Source organism: Eurytemora carolleeae, unplaced genomic scaffold (assembly GCF_000591075.1).
Source record: "Eurytemora carolleeae unplaced genomic scaffold, Eaff_2.0 scaffold1616, whole genome shotgun sequence".
NCBI lineage: Eukaryota > Metazoa > Arthropoda > Copepoda > Calanoida > Temoridae > Eurytemora > Eurytemora carolleeae.
In genome coordinates, this window is record NW_019397506.1 from 37 (window position 1) to 18,413 (window position 18,377).

The 18,377-nt window shown below is 29.7% G+C and overlaps 1 long non-coding RNA gene across 2 annotated transcripts; it reads left to right on the top strand.

Annotated features, from left to right (window-relative positions):
• Nucleotides 1-488: 488 nt before the first annotated feature.
• Nucleotides 489-2,322, top strand: LOC111714642 (uncharacterized). Of its 2 annotated transcripts, XR_002768023.1 has the most exons (3): nucleotides 489-559; nucleotides 1,090-1,177; nucleotides 2,136-2,322. It is a non-coding gene; the product is annotated as an uncharacterized LOC111714642 (long non-coding RNA). The 2 variants fall into 2 exon arrangements; XR_002768022.1 differs by lacking the exon at nucleotides 2,136-2,322 and having other exon boundaries at nucleotides 1,090-1,235.
• The last annotated feature ends 16,055 nt before the right edge of the window (nucleotides 2,323-18,377 follow it).

Sequence of the window (18,377 nt, forward strand, 5' to 3'; positions counted from 1 at the left end):
GCGATCCAAAAAATCCTTGAATTGCTGATAGTAAAAGATCAACAAAACTCGCCCACTGTTACAGTACTGCAGACTAGTTGTTTGTTACATTGTTAATGTACTGCAGATTAGTTGTTTGTTTACTATGTATTTGTAATGCAACCTAGTTTTTTGTTTACAATTTTTATGTACTGCAGACTAGCTTTTTTTTACTATATTCAATGTACTAAAGACTAGTTTGTTTAGTATATTTTTGTACTGCAGACTAGTTGTTTGTTTACTATATTAATGTACTTTAGACTAGTTGTTTGATTACTATATTAATGTACTGCAGACTATTGTTGTTTGTTTACAATATTTGATGTGCTAAAGACTAGTATTTAGTATATTTATGTAAAGCAGTCTTGCAGACTAGTTGTTTGTTTACAATATTTAACGTTCTAAAGACTAGTATTTGTTTACTATATTTATGTACTGCAGACTTGTTGTTTGTTTACTATATTAATGTACTGCAGACTAGTTGTGCCTTCTGGTTGCCTGCTCAAGTACTCAACTTTAAGTTTGTACCTCCTGCTTACAGGTAAAAATTAATTATAAGAATATTTGCCCAGCCTGCTTCTTATAACTACTCAATTTTTAATCTTGATTTCCCAGTTTTTTTTTTTTCAAATTGGAATTTAAAAATCAGCAAATTGGAAAACTTAAACTTATAAAAAAATCTGTAAGTTAAATCCAGCTTAAACAATGTTAATTTTCCAAAAGTTAAAAGTCAAACTAACCTTTTATGTTATTCATTAATCTAATATCTAAAATTATAAGAAAATAAATTCAAGCATATTTGAAAAGGTTAGAAATCGTAACTGAATTCCCATGTTTATTGGGACACCCTGTAGTAAAATAAACAATGTACATATGGTTTAAAAGTTAATATTTATCAATAAGTTAATAAACATAAAATATTTCTAGGAATTAAAAAAAAATAACATATTTTTATATTTTCAGAATAGCATATAACGGAGCATGTGGATTTATTATATTATATTTTTATATTTTCAGAATAGCGTATAACGGAGCATGTGGATTTATTATATTATATTTTTATATTTTCAGAATAGTGTATAACGGAGCATGTGGATTTATCTGGGCAAATATACTCTGTTTGTTGAAAAGACAGGGAGAAGGGAAATCAGATTAAAATGTAAATAATAATCGATAAATGTAGTTTTTCATAACTAATACATTTTTGAAAAAAGAAAGTTAATCATTTAACTTTTTTAATGTTCTGTACCTTGTTGCTTGTCATTACATTTCTACAATGAATATGTCACTTCACACTAGACAGAAGGAGACTCTATTATATGTACGACTTTGTGACCTTGTAGTTCCACTAGTTTTAATATTTTACAATATACACATGAATATGAGAGGAGCAAATTTATTTAAATCAAATTTTGAAGAAAAAAAATTTATTTTGAAAAATAAAAGTTTAGATATAAAAAAAAACATATTTCAAAAAAAAAAAATATTTTTTTGCCTATGTTACTGAAGGGTTTCCTAGATAGATATATACTAGGATTCTAAAAAAAATTTGTTCAACTCAAGCTAGCTCTTCAATAAAAGGAATTATAATTAAAAAGATATAAGATTAAATGTTACTTAAAATATAATCTAGTTCACCTGATTGTATATGCGTGTACATATATACATATTGATGAGATAGATTGATATTTTCAAGATGTTTAGTATTTATGTGAAGTAAGGACATTTTTACATCGATACATGACTAAGTTGACTATTGTAAATAATAGCGTAAAAGAGGCTTTGATAAATTAATGGTGTATTAATTTTTATATGAAATGATCCGCACATCATGCGTGCAAAAAAAACGTGTCATAGAGTGCAGAGCGGCAGAACGTGACGCTTATAACGTCCTGACAGTAACCATATTTTCTATATATGTGAATATAGACTTCAAATATGCGTATATCTTAAAATATTAATGTTAGTGGGCCAGATGTTTGATCTTTTCCGTAACTATTGTATTAAATTGGTTTAAATCATTCAGTGTGCCGACAACATTTAGTCCTAGATCAATTATTACTATTTGTAGATAACATTAAGAGACCTCTAGCGGTAGACTTACAAAATTAATTTAGATCTTTATCTACAGCTGCAGAGAGCAGAGCAGTGCAGCCTGCCCAGTTTATTGTATGCTAATGCTAAACTATATAATGTAAACAGTTCTCAATTTAAATACAATTCACACATGTTTCTAAGTGAATACATTAAATCATTGAAGGATGTGAGATAAAACAAATAAAAAATATAGTTTTAAAGATTTAATTTGCATTGAAAAATTATGCATTTCTTTAAATGTTATATGTTGCACCTCGTACCCCACCCTATGTTTCATTAGATTAAAAATAAGTGCTTTATCTAATAAATTACAAGGCTTTTTAGGCGCTTCGCGCCCATCTTTTTTTTCAAATTTTAATTCTTTCAGTGTTTTCTCTTAGATAATTGTTCATCAAAAATTGTTTAAAAAAAACAATAAACGTGAGAATTAAAAATTTACTAGATACAAATATTTTTTTTATAGTCACCAATATGGGTGGTTGCAGAAATATATGTATGTATTCATCCATATTTATTTAAAGAAATCCATATTTAAAAAAAACCTTTTAGAAAAAATCTAAAGACAATTTTTAATTGGTACTGTCTAAATGAATTAAATCTAAAGTCAATTGTTTAATTGGTATTGTCTAAATAAATTAAATCTAAAGTAAATTGTTTAATTGGTACTGTCTAAATAAATTAATCTAAAGTCAATTTTCAATTGGTACTGTCTAAATGAATTAAATCTAAAGTGAATTGTTTAATTGGTACTGTCTAAATAAATTAATCTAAAGTCAATTTTCAATTGGTATTGTCTAAATAAATTAAATCTAAAGTCAATTGTTTTATTGGTACTGTCTAAATAAATTAATCTAAAGTCAATTTTCAATTGGCATTGTCTAAATGAATTAAATCTAAAGTAAATTGTTTAATTGGTACTGTCTAAATAAATTAATCTAAAGTCAATTTTCAATTGGTATTGTCTAAATGAATTAAATCTAAAGTCAATTGTTTAATTGGTACTGTCTTAATAAATTAAATCTAAAGTCAATTGTTTAATTGGTACTGTCTAATAAATTAATCTAAAGCCAATTGTTTAATTGGTATTGTCTAAATAAATTAATCTAAAGTCAATTGTTTAATTGGTATTGTCTATATAAATTAAATCTAAGTTAATTGTTCAATTGGTACTGTCTAAATAAATTAAATCTAAAGTAAATTTTCGATTGGTATTGTCTAAATAAATTAAATATAAAGTAAATTTTTAATTGGTATTGTCTAAATAAAAATAAATACAAAGAAAATTTTCAATTGGGTTGTCTAAATAAATTAAATATGAAGTAAATTTTCCCCAAGTAACAATTTTGCGGAAAATCCACGGAAATTCCCAGGAATCTTTCCTGGGAATCGGCTGAAATTCACAGGAATCTTTCACAGGAAAATCCGGTGAAAATGTTGACAGCTTTTCCCAGGAATTTCTCGTAACCCTGTCCGAAGAACCAGGTCTGAGGAATTTCTTGTAACCCATTCTGAGGAATTTCTTGTAACTCATTCTTAGGAAATTCTCGTAACTCTATCCAAGGAATTTCATGTAACCAATTCTAGGGAATTTCTTGTTACCAATTTTTCAGAAAAACCAGAGAAAATTTGTAGCGAAAAGGTCTTCAGAACCAATTCCTGGAAATTTCACTAGAACTATTGCCAAGATTTTCTCAAGAGTTCCTCAGGAATATCTTGAAATATTCACTAACAAAAGTAGTGAATAACTTAACAACTATATTGCCCCTCCAACAACCATCTTCTTAAGTCAGAATGTTATAGTCGTTTTTGATCTTACTGAAGTTGTCATGTATTTTGTTTATTCAGACAAGTGAATTGTCAAGAAAAAATAAAAAAAATGTTTTAAAATTTACAAATATTTTTTTAAAAGATGGTTCTTAAGTAAATTATCATTTTTTATCAATAAGGATGCAAAGAAAAAAAGATTTAGTTTGAGCAGTGCATAAAAGAAGAGAACCTCAGAGTTACCTATTGGTGAAAAACGGAACTTGAAAATTCTTAGGAATTTCTTGAGAAAAATTACTGAGATATTCTCAGAAATTTCTCGAAACTTATTCTTTTCCCTAATTCCCGAAAAATCCGTAAACTTGGTGACCAGTTTTAAGAATTTCTCAGGAATTTCCGGAGAAGCATTCTGGAGAATTTCTCAGGAATTTCTTGGTGTGAAATTCCAGAGAAATTCCCAGGAATTTCTCGAAACTAATTCTTTTATTAAATTCCCCTTAAAATCCCTAAATATGGTGACCAAGTCCTAAGAATTTCTCAGGAATTTCCGGAGAAGTAGTCAGGAGAATTTCTCAGGAATTTCTTGGGGTGAAATTCCGGAGAAATTCCAAGGAATTTCTTGAAACTAATCCTCTTAATAAATTCCCCGAAAAATCCGTAAACATGGTGACAAAGTCCTAAGAATTTCTCAGGAATTTCCAGAGAATATTTCTGGAGAAATTCTGTGGAATTTTGTGGGGGAAAATTCCGGAGAATTTCTCAGGAATTTCTCGAAACTGAGTCTCAAAACTGTGATCCCACAAAAATCTCTCATCTTGGGGACCAATTCTAGGGAATTTCTCGATAATTTCCGAGGAATCAGTTACTGTCTAAATAAATTAAATTTGAAGTAAATTTTCAATCGGTGCTGTCTAAATAAATTAATCAAAAGTAAATTTTCAATTGATACTGTCTAAATAAATTAAATCTAAGTTAATTGTTCAATTGATACTGTCTAAATAAATTAAATCTAAAGTCAATTGTTTAATTGGTACTGTCAAAATAAATTAAATCTAAGTTAATGTTCAATTGATACTGTCTAAATGAATTAAGTTTGAAGTGAATTTTCAATTGGTGTTGTCTAAATAAATTAATCAGAAGTAGATTTTCAATTGGTGCTGTCTAAATAAATTAATCAAAAGTAAATTTTTTAATTGGTATTGTCTAAATAAATTAAATCTAAAGTCAATTGTTTAATTGGTACTGTCTAAATTAATTAAATCTAAAGTCAATTGTTTAATTGGTATTGTCTAAACAAATTAAATCTAAAGTCAATTTTCAATTGGTACTGTTTAAATAAATTAAATCTAAAGTCAATTGTTTAATTGGTATTGTGTAAACAAATTAAATCTAAAGTCAATTTTCAATTGGTCTGTTTAAATAAATTAAATATAAAGTCAATTGTTTAATTGGTATTGTCTAAAGAAATTAAATCTAAAGTAAATTGTTTAATTGGTATTGTCTAAATAAATTATATCTAAAGTCAATTGTTTAATTGGTATTGTCTAAAGAAATTAAATCTAAAGTAAATTGTTTAATTGGTATTGTCTAAATAAATTATATCTAAAGTCAATTGTTTAATTGGTATTGTCTAAATAAATTAAATCTAAAGTCTATTGTTCAATAGGTACTGTCTAAATAAATTAAATCTAAGTTAATTGTTCAATTGGTACTGTCTAAATGAATTAAATCTAAAGTCAATTGTTTAATTGGTATTGCCTATATAAATTAAATCTAAAGTAAATTGTTTAATTGGTACTGTCTAAATTAATTAAATCTAAAGTCAATTTTCAATTGGTATTGTCTAAATAAATTATGCTTAAATGTAAATAAAGCAAAGTTTATGGTCTTTGATCTCTGAATGACCAAAAGATTAAAAACTTTCCAACTTTTTTATTTAAGTGAAATTGAACTAAAAAAAGTACCAAACATTCGAATTAATAAAACAGGTTTTTACCTTTTTTGGCTCTACATATATTTGGAAAAAATGATGTCGTTATGAATTGATGGAGCCAAAGTCGTAAATAATCTGGAATATATTTCATAAAGATTTTGTTTTGATCGACTAAAATATATCTTTTTTATAAATTCTAAAGATTGTTAGTATTAACAAACTTAACTCTTCAAAGGGGGGGGGGGCAGATTTGCCACCCACCCTGTAGTTTACCTATAAATTGGGCTTTTATAAATTCTTTAATTCTTGAAATTGAAACTTATTGACCTGTAAAAATTGAAAGGAAAAGTGAAGATTTTTTTTGCAAATATATTTCTGTTTAATTGCACTGAATGTTTAGATTTTTAACGTACTTTTGAATCTAACTGAATGGTATTTTCATCCAAGCATTTAATGATCTAACCATAAAAATCTTAAATTTTTGAATTTTAATAATTAGCTGGATTGATGAAAAAAATGTGAAAAAATATGGGCTGTATAAAAAGTTGCACGAACTAGCAATTAAATATTTTTTTCGTAAAGTAGGGGGGGGGCAAGAAGGCCCTTTTCCCCTTTCCTGATACAACCCTCCACCTTAGCTTTTTTTCGAGTTTAAAATGTCATTTTTTAGAGTATTTTCATCCCGATCTGTTTTCTGAACTCAGTTCCCCGGCGCGGTCAGCAAGTTTTTCTAACTCTGGTAGAGCGGAGAGGAGGTGGAGGGGTGTACTCGGGCCAGAACTTGGATTGTTGTGATTTAAAGTTTAGTCTGGACCCAGCTACCTGCGTGTGAACAGCGTGAATATTGTTATCCAGGATCAACATGACAGATAACAGAGGGGCTAACTTGTCCAGGCTCGTTCTTAAACAGGCGGGCAGGGCTAAAGAAAAGGTAGTTATGTACACTGTACAGGCCTGACATTGTCTGGTTGTACAACTGTACATGTGTAGCCTTGATGTTGCTATATATGGAACTAAAGTGGGTAACACCTGTTGCGTAATTTTAACCTCAGGATAAAAACAATTTTACATTGTGACCTTTTCAAACAAAACATCAAAACCTATTTATTTGTATTTTTCATCACAATTTACTAAAAATACATATAAAGTGTTTAAATAACCCCCCTCCCCCTCCAACCCATATACGGGTTTTCTTAATTTATAACATGTATATACACAATCAAATTACGGTAAATTTCAGCCATTACAAATTCTTTTTAAAGAATCAGGCAACAGAGGATGTTTAATTCTCAAAATGTTTTTGATTTCTGACATTTTATAGATAAAGCATTTCACATCCTCCTTTTTTTTACATTACAATTTTAAAATAGTCCACTTTTTTATCTTAATTCAGCCTTTTTCTCCTTCTTTCATGCTCTTTCCATCCTCTTATCAAATTTGTCTTGACAAGATCTCAAAAACTCAAATAACTTGGTACGATCTGCATTAGTTCACATTTTCATTTTTTTTTTACTTCGCCATTGATATTTGGAGGGAGCTACGTCAAAAATTTTATTTTTGCTATTCGTTTAGAACCTTTGCTCGGTCAAAATAATATCCAAATATCTTATACTTATCCGCTGCTCTGTTTTCTAAAAACTGAACCATTCTGTACAGTATTCATAAGTTTCAAAACCGGTTTTCTTCACTACGTGCAATATTGGTAAAATGAACACATATATTAAAGGGACTGTAAGCGCAATTTCAAGTGGTCTTCAATTCAAATATGGCAATGCCCGATTCACAACGATACCATTGACACCGTTACCTGATCAATAATGTGGAAGATGTTGTTGTTTTTCCTTTATGTTTTCATGCAGTAGAAATACGCAAGGCACTTTTGTAGAGAAACCACAAATGAAAATCATTAATTTTCAAAATTATGAACATTGAGATATAATATGTTTATCAGACAAAACTTTTAAGAGTATCGTTGTGAATCGGGCATTCAAGAGTATCGGGCATTGTCATCTTTGGATGAAGTTTTACTTAAAATTACGCTTACAGTCCCTTTATAATGATTAAAATTGCAATTTTACACATTTAAATTAAACCCTCCAAAAATATTTCTGTATGATGCATTTATTCTCAAAATATATATTTTTAAAATTCTCAATTAAGGTTGCGAAAACTGTATTGCATATTATGTATTGTAATAACTAATAATCTATGTTAATTTTTTATCATTAACAAAAATATGCATATTACTAGAAAGTAAGGCTTCTTTGAAAAAATATATCATAAATAAATAATAATGTTAAAATTGTTAAAAAATATTTTTGAAAAACTGTTGTTAAGAGGGAGGTCTACTGTTTAAGAAAACAATTAGAAAAACGGGCACACCCATATTTTCCACTCATATTTCATTAGTTAAATATTGATTTTTCTGGATTCCGTCAATAATTCCAGTTTCAATGATTCATGCTTCAAACCAGTGATTAAATATATTTAAATCATGCCATTTCTGAATTTAAGTTCTTGATTCGTTTTCTTAGAAAATAAAATTCTTAAACTTTACGTATGGTAAAATCTGAAGAGAATTTGTTTGAACTGTTGTTGGGGTGAAGATGAAAAGTGAAGATGTTTCAAGGTCGCAAAGTCGTGTTAGTAATTTCTAATATTGAGTTTGGATTGGCTAGTTAAATCTGTTTAAGGCGTGTTTTTTATTTGTTTGAACTCTGCATATGACATTGAAATAGCCCATTCCCCTACCCCCCTTCCCTTCCCATCCCCTCCCCTTCCCTTCCCCCCCTTCTCTTCCCCCTCCCCTTCACTTCCCCTTCCCCTCCCAGCTGCACCACTAAACCACTAGCTTAACCTATATATTATATAAACCACTTTTATTCAAATAGGAAGAAAGCAGAGATATTAAGTTTGAACAATAGTAATGTAATCATTAGGGGGGAAAATGACGCAAAACTCGAATAAGTTTGCGTATTTTACGCACTAAGGGACCACAAAAGATTAAAGTTTATTCGTAGTTCAACTTTTTGTCGTATTTTGAGTGTACAGCCACCTACCCCCCCCCCTCTGTAAAACTTAAAACGCTTTTAATTGTTTAAAAAGAACTTAAAAATTAAACTATTTGAACTATTTATTCTGTCCTTCACTGTAAGAACTTGTTTATTTGCAAAGAGTTCTATGCAAAAATATATCTGCCGGATAAATCATTATAATGGCCTCGCCAAATCTGGCAAAATGAGCAGTGTTATAAGAAGATTGTTGCTTTCAACTGATATATATATATATATATATATATATATATATATATATATATATATATATATATATATAAATATGGTTTTTAAATTGCTTCTACACTTTTGCAGGGTGGCTTTTATTGCATACAAAATGGTAAAAAACTAGCTTATTGGTGTCAGTACCTCACCTTGTTAAAAAAGTTAAATAAATTTTAAAATAAAATCGTTTCTGATAAAATTAAATAAATTGCTTGTGGTTAAATTTAATGAATAGTTATGGTTGCATATTTTAATTGTATTTTGTAATCTTATTCAGTTTATTCAACCATCTTCTTCCGTATTTTCATTGTTTAAAAATTGATATAAATCTACTAAATAAACTTGTCCAAATCAAATAGATCAAGAAGCGCCAAATGATTCATTTCTTTTAAAAATCTAATTTCAAGGTTTAAAAGTGCAGACGTCAGGGAATAAGGTGTTCACCTACCTAAATAAATATTACTAATTCTAAATACCTGACCCACTTCATGGGAAGGGAATTTTCCAATAAAATATATTTAAAGTCAGTGAACAAGTCGCTCGAAAAACTCTAAAGGGACTGAAAGCGTAATTTCAGGTGACTCTCCTTGCAAAAATTTCAAATGCCCGATTTACAACGATACCCTTGACACCTTAAACTGATTAGAAATGTTCAATGTGGAAGATACCGTCGTTTTTCTTATTCAAGTAATGTTTGTTTCTGTAATTTTCTTATTTATTTCTTATAAACAAGAAATGCGAAAGTCGTTTTTGCGAAGATACGCAAATTAAAATTTATACGGTTTAAAGGCACATACACATTGAAATATAATTCATACGTGATCAGACGTTGTAAATCGGGCATTGACATCTTTGCAAGCAAGGTCACTTGGCATATCGCTTAAACAGTCCTTTTAATGGGACAGACCGGCTATGTATTGCAGTTAAGCTGAGTATGCAGTGTTTTGGACAAATTCTTGGATTCATTTGAGACATATAAAACGTTTTCACGATGTATAATTACTGATTTTGAGTGCATAGTTGATGTTCAAAATCATGAATTTATGTGGGTACGCTTTCAGAATCGTTTTTTTAAATTATTAAATAACTACGATGAAAATAAAGTAAAAATCATACAGTAAACTAATTAGATGTTTAGGAACATATTTCTAAAAAGAAATTTGTCAATAAATCAATGTTAATCAATTATTTCGTTTCATAATTATATTGAATTTCTTATTTTCTATAAATTTGTTCGCAGGTTTGTACAAATTCTTTAAATGTCATCTTTTCAATAAAAATTCCAGAAAATCTGCAGAAAATATTTTCGAATAATGAGAGAGTATAGAAACTAACAATTGAATAATATTACTTATTTGCGATATTTGTCGTAAAAAAAAATTCTGAAAATGTATCGAAGTTCAGGAGATACAGATCTTTAAGACGTTTTATATGTCTCAAATGAATCCTAAAGAATTTGTCCACACTGCATACTCAGTTCAACTACCTTACATAGCCGGTCTGTCCCTTTAATGTATGACCCATACAACTGACGAATAGGAAGACTACTGTTAACCCCAGGTATAATTTTAAGCCATCCAATGAACATGCAAGAAAGATATTGAGCAGCGAACACTTACCCTTTTAACATGTTAAGCTACTGGTAAAACATGTTAAGCAACTGGTAAAACATGTTAAGCTACTGGTAAAACATGTTAAGCTACTGGTAAAACATGTTAAGCTACTGGTAAAACATGTTAAGCTACTGGTAAAACATGTTAAGCTACTGGTAAAACATGTTAAGCTACTGGTAAAACATGTTAAGCTACTGGTAAAAGTAAAACATGTTAAGCTACTGGTAAAACATGTTAAGCTACTGGTAAAACATGCTAAGCTACTGGTAAACATGCTAAGCTACAGGTAAACATGTTAAGCTACTGGTAAAACATGTTAAGCTACTGGTAAAACTTGCTAAGCTACTGGTAAAACATGCTAAGCTACTGGTAAACATGCTAAGCTACTGGTAAACATGTTAAGCTACTGGTAAAACATGTTAAGCTACTGGTAAAACTATTTGCTTTATTATAACATCAATTACACATGAAATTGATAATATATCGTCTTTCTATCCCACAGTTTTATTGGGTCGGGTTGTAGGAAATTAAAAAATGTTTTGGTATTAGAAAAATATATATGCATTGACAATTCTTTCCTTTAATAAGAAAAATATAACAGTGCTAAAGCTAAAGGGAAGTGGGAAGAAGAGACCTAAGAATTTTAAGTTAGGAATGTGTGGAGTGAATATATAAAATTCCACCTATCTATCTATCCACAAATCGATTTAACTATCTTTAAATCTTTTTAGCTATTAACTTTATCCTATTCCTATATGTATATTTCATAGTTCAGATGATATATACCCAATATATTAATAATTATTAATATGTATGATTAAAATCTGTCTCGTCATACTCCTGATGAAAAATTATGTAAAATGTACATGTTTAAAATACTTAATGAAACAGATTTTAGATGGTTTTCTGAAATATTTTCAACCTTCTCACTTAAAGAATTTGCAAATTTCATAAAAGTTGAAATTGACTCAATTATGTTTAGCAATCAAGCGATGGTTCTAAAACTTCATTTTACGCAAAGCCTTAAAAATTAATAAAAAAAGCATCACTGGGTTTATTTGTCAAAAATAATTGAGCCTTTTAAAATGATATAATCTTAGAACTATAGATAGATAGAAAGATTAACAAAACCGACCCATAATGTTGTTTAAACTTTTTTACGTTTTATTATCATAATAAGATTCTAATGTTGTAAACAACGCTGTAAATGATAAACCTCTCTCTGAGTCTCTAATGGGGAACTGAGATATAATTTCAAATGACTCTCTTTTTATAGTTTTATAGAGTGGCATGTCTGATTTCAAACAGTACCCTTCAAAGCTTTGTCTGATCAAGGAGGTTTAATTTTTTCTTTGAATATTGATTTTTTAATTTATCGTTTTTTTCAAAACAGTTCTGCTCTAGAAATAAGATTTACTTTTAAAAACCCATAGCTTTAAATATGTTTGGTACAAAAATTAATTTTTTAAAATTTTGAATTCAATCTTATGTCAAGATTTTCCCCTCATAACTTTATTGAGTAATATAAATTTTCTTTTAATGAATTGTTCATACAAAGGAATTGAGTCTTCGCCACAAACTCTTATTTTGTAATCCCTATATCTTGGGAATCCAATGTCGTAAACCTTTGATGTTTTAAACTTACATTATTTGATCTAACAGAATTCATAGTTTAAAATATATAAGGTTTACGACATTGGAATCCGAAAATATAGGATTTAGAAAAGTAGAGTTTGTGGCAAAGACTCAATTCATTTGTTATAATTTCTGTGTTTTTTTTTCCTTAATCCACCTTTATATTCAGACAATAACTTTTTCAGCAGCACGTGAAACTAAAATTAAATACACTTAATAATGAAATTTTTAATGTTTTTTTATTATAACTTCTCTTTTTGAAGAACTATTGTGAATTCAAAAATAATTTGAATTTATAATATGTTACCAAATAAATTTGTTTTTCTTGTAATGGTGCCTTAAATTAGATCCAGAGGAGCAACAAGTTCAGCAAATCTGGCAGTATCATTATTATTATTAGTGTCAGTATTCCTTAATTACACAGTAAATCGTGGCTAGTTTGCAGTGGCAGTATCATTATTATTATTAGTAGTATTCCTTAATTACACAGTAAATCGTGGCTAGTTTGCAGTGGCAGTATCATTATTATTATTAGTATCAGTATTCCTTACTTACACAGTAAATCGTGGCTAGTTTGCAGTGGCAGTATCATTATTATTATTAGTGTCAGTATTCCTTAATTACGCAGTAAATCGTGGCTAGTTTGCAGTGGCAGTGTCATTATTATTATTAGTGTCAGTATTCCTTAATTACACAGTAAATCGTGGCTAGTTTGCAGTGGCAGTATTATTATTATTATTAGTATCAGTATTCCTTACTTACTCAGTAAATCGTGGCTAGTTTGCAGTGGCAGTATCATTATTATTATTAGTATCAGTATTCCATACTTACACAGTAAATCATGGCTAGTTGGCAGTATCATTATTATTATTAGTATCAGTATTCCATACTTACACAGTAAATCATGGCTAGTTTGCAGTGGCAGTATCATTATTATTATTAGTATAAGTATTCCTTAATTACACAGTAAATTCGAAGTTTTTGTTCAAGATGTTTTCACCCTGTAAAACATGGTGGTAAATTGTTGGGTGTTGTTCTTCAACTTATCAAGCCATAGTTTATTCACTAGGGCTTGTAAAGAGGCATGTTTATATTAGGAAGTACCACACCCCCTCACACAACGAGAATATACGCCCCCTAAGATTAGAGAAGTACACGCCCCCTGAAAGTACTGTAATCAAGGAATGCCAATGATTTCTTTGCAAAAATGGAAAAAAATATGCTTTTACAGAAAAAACTTGTGAATTTAGATAACGTATTTTGTTCTCTAAGGGAACTGAGTTCTTGCCACAAACTCAAATTGCTCTAATAATCTATGTCTGTAAACAATCTAGATCCGAGATAACGTAATGATAACTCTACTCAAAGTCTAATTAGAATCTAAATGACTCTATCTCTCGCCAAAATACCGGCTCTCTATCCTTAGCCAAAACTCAAGGCTATATATACGTCTGTATTGAAAGACCAATCTCATTGAACTCCTTTATTTTATATACAGATGAAATTAAACTGACCGTACTGGCCAGTAAGGGTCAACATGAAATATGATAAGATAGATAAACGAACATAGATAAATCAGAAATTACTAGCATTGTTACATATTTCATTACATGTCTTTGCAACTTGACGGTGTAACCCTTTGATATTTAGAACTATTTAATCTAACAGAGTTCATATTTCGAATTTTAAAAGTCATTGACTACGGGTTGCAAAAATATAAGGATTAGAAAATTAGAGTTTCTGGCTTCCATATTCTAAAAGTATATTTAATACTATTACACAGTGGAAAAATATCTATATGAAAGTGCCTAAATTAAGGAAAAATGAATAATGCTCTTTAAACCACATGCATTGGAGAGGCGCTAAAAACCTGTTCCCTAGCCCCCCCCCCATTCGGTGAACATCCCCCCCATTTTTTGAATTTTAGTAATGCGTGGGTGGGTATTTGAGACTAGAGGGGGGGGGATTTGAGACTAGAGGGGGGGGCATAGCTTGTTTGGTCAGATTCAAGATTAAGATTCAGATTTAGGCTTTGAACAAAATAGGGCTTTGAATCAAACTTATAAATATTCTGAAGATATTTTTATTTCGGTGTTTTCTAAACAAAATATGTTTTCTTCACATTTTTAATGTATTTAAAAACTTTTCTCAAAAATCTTTCTTATTTTCTTGTTTTTCGGATTATTTTTTTTATGTTATTTTCTGCTTTGAAATTTCATGTATGGTGTTTCATCTTATCTATAAATGTCTTCTATACTGACGTTAACATCTTTAACCATGCTCTGTTTTTCCCTCCCCCCCCCCTCTNATAGTCCTTTTGTTAAATATGTTTCAGATTCAAACTAAAAATTAAAAAAATAAATTATAATAATATTTTTGTTTAGATTATGCAAAATCTTGGGAAAGCCGACAAAACAACGGACGAAATTTTTGAAGATCATTTGCTAAATTCATGAATATTAGTTGTTTTCTAATGATTTACAAACTTAATCTTATTTTCACACAAACAATTATTTTATTTTCAAATAAATGAAAAAGGTTTTGGAGGAATCTATACCTTCAGGGTTAATTGGAAACTTTTTATAATTCCAGACAGAAGGTCGGAAATGTCAAGACTCATGGTTTTTAATTCAATAGAATGCAACAAGCTTGAAATACAAACTACCTAAGAATGAGTACCCTGAAAATCAAGGCTTTATTTGCTAAACAAAATGAATGAACTTGACTTATTTAAAAAAAGAACATTTAAAAAAAAATAATTACTGTAAAAAAATTAAAATTGTAAAATTGGAAATTAGCAAAATTTTAAATTGGATTCTTCCACGCTCCTTAAAAATTTTTTTTTTTTTACATTTATAAACGGACTATTCAAATTAAAGGAAGGAAGAAATTGGATTGGATCGTATTCTGGGATTAAGATTGAGCCTAAGTTTAGAAATGCTTTTTTCCATTTTTCTTTCAAATAAATTTATTAAAGGGGGATTGATTACACTTTTTAGGAGTTTGTTTGGGGGAGTCGAGAGGGGCGATACGTTGACATTNGGGGGGCCAGTGCATACACCATTACCCTTAAGGTTCTAACTACATTTTTAGCCCTGAACTATTTAAGATCAGCTTGATATGATAAATTAAGTTTGATTTGATGAATTATATTTCTCAAAATCTGGGATAACATGATAAGACAGGGATTTTAAATTTCTTTATCAATATTAGATCAAGGAGAGATATTCTAAATCTAATTTCAATAATTTTTATTGTTATGTACATTGTACAAGTATTCAAGGGACTGTATAGACATCATTTCAAGAGCCCTTCCATTCACAGCAGTACCCTTTAAACCTTCATCTGAGTAACAATGAGGAAGATCGTCGGTTTTTTACCTATAAACAAGTGTAAACTTCGCAAAATTAAGTTTTTGTCTCTGCTGAGAGCATAACATCCGCAAGGTACTGTTTTAGAGAAAACCTCAATTAGAAATTGGACATTTAAGATAGAAAAACTAGGATATTTTCATCATTTTTGCTCCGAACAAGGATTAAAGGATATCGTTGAAAATTTGGCATGCCCCCCTTCCTCCATTCATCCCAGTTCTCCCCTATTGCTCTTCTTTTCTTTACCCCCTCACCTTCTTCTTTATCCTATTTCTTGCAATCCCTCTCATCTGTAATCTTCTTTCTCTCTCTATATTCTTAGAATCCATGATATTTCATCAGTCCCACCCTTTTCTAGCATAAACCCGTCTCATCCTAATACAAAACTCTTCCTTTTGGTCAAATGCCTCTTTCTCTGTTAAAATTCCTTTTCTTAAATATTTATTTTATTTTCATAATAAATATGAAAATTCATATGACACGTTCCAATCCCTTTCATTCTGTCCAATACATTCCAATGAATCTCCCCTACTCCCTTTCAATCCAAACTTTACTTTCACACTAACCAGGGAACCTAAATCAAGAAATAGCTTGGCAGCAAGGAGCATCTTCTTGGAAAATATAAATAAATAAAGGAAATTTAAGGAAAATGGTTTCAGATATCATTGTTTTCATCATTCACTTCTAAGTAGATTAAACTTCCAGTTGGTTTCCCTTGTTTACTTTGATCCCCTCTCGCCAGGGGTCTATATTTTCACGAAAAATCATTTCCCCCCGGCCCCCCTTTTTAAAAAAGGCTTTTTTATCGTTTTATTCTCTGAAAAAAATTATTTTTAGAGGAAATATTATTAATTTGTTGGTAAAAAGTATCAAAAAGAATGAAAAAAGTTGCTTTTTGATATCCAATTTTCCTTTCTTACCCCCCACCCCCCACATCAATCTTCAAAATTCCAAAAAAAATTGCATCCCTGCCGCTCCCTCCTCTCCCCTCTCCCTTCCACCACGTAGGGTTGATGTCGTGAAATTTAATGAATATTAAACAATCTGTCCCGAGTTCTGCCTCTTGATTTCTCCCACACACCTATAGCACATCCAAATCTAGGGAGGGGGGAGATGGTCTAAAGTGGTTTGAAGGAGGGGGGAGCATGGAGGAATGGCATAAAGAACTTTAAGTTTAATTTTTATATTTTCAAACCGCAAAATGAAAACTTGTAAAAGGGTATTGAAAAAAAAAGAAATATGTACTAATGTACTACCTTACATTTATTAACTGAATGAATAGATATAACTGAGTAAAAAATGAATGGATAAGGATGAGTAAACAAATTAATAGATATAACTGAGTAAACAGATGAATAGATATTACTGAGTACACAAATGAATAGATATAACTAAGTAAACAGATGAATATATTTAACTGAGTAAACATATGAATAGATATAACTGAGTAAACAGATGAATATATAAATAACTGAGTAAACAGATGAATAGATAATAACTAAGTAATCATATGAATAGATTTAACTGAGTAAACAGATGAATAGTTTTAACTGAGTAAACAGATGAATAGATTTAACAGCGTGATCAGATGAATAGATATATCTGAGTAAACAGAAGAATAGATTTAACTGAGTAATCAAATGAATAGTTTTAACTGAGTAAACAGATGAATTGATATAACTGAGTAAACAGATGAATAGATATATAACTGAGTAATCAGGTAAATAGATAAAAATTAGTAAACAGATGAATAAATATAACTGAGTAAACATATGAATAGATTTAACTGAGTAAACAGATGAATAAATATAACTGAGTAAACAGATGAATAGTTTTAACTGAGTAAACAGATGAATAGATATAACTGCGTGATCAGATGAATAGATATAACTGAGTAAACAGATGAATAGATATAATTGAGTAAATACGATGAACGGGTATAAATGAGTAAACAGATGAATAGATATAACTGAGTAATCAGATGAATAGATGATTTAACTGCATGCAATATATGCATAAACTTGACGCAGAAGAAACCAACTCCAAACAATTATTCAGTGAATAGTTTCTTCTTTATCCTGCACCTTAGTGAAATGATTTATCGATTGATAGTATGATCTATTGGTGTGAAATGATTGATAGATGGATAGATGGATGGATAGATGGATGGATAGATAAATAGAATGGAAGATAAATTTCTCAAAAATAGACTAATTCTGACCTTATAGGTCGATTGTCAAGATAAATCTATGACCCAATTTCTGTCACCTATAGGGCGCTGAAAATCCAAAAAATGTTTCAACATACTAATCCCCCCCCCCCCCTCCTCCTTCATTCAATGCCATATAAGGAAGCATGACGCACCTTGCAAAGTATGCCTAGCTGCCTAAAAACCAGTCTCAAATTCAAGCCTTTACTGCCTAACTAAATATCAGGGAGCCCTTGTTTAAACCAAACCTTGAATTAAAACCCAATCTCATAAAAATACTTATGATCAATTTAAAAAAAATACACATTTATTTTTGATTTATTTAATGCAAAATATATTATTTTGATAAAATATCAAGATTAATCTTTTATACAGAATACTGTAGAGTAGATGTAACTTGAAGTAACCCTCCTACAAGGACTACCTTGTTCGATTCAAACCTGTGTCTGATAAAAGATG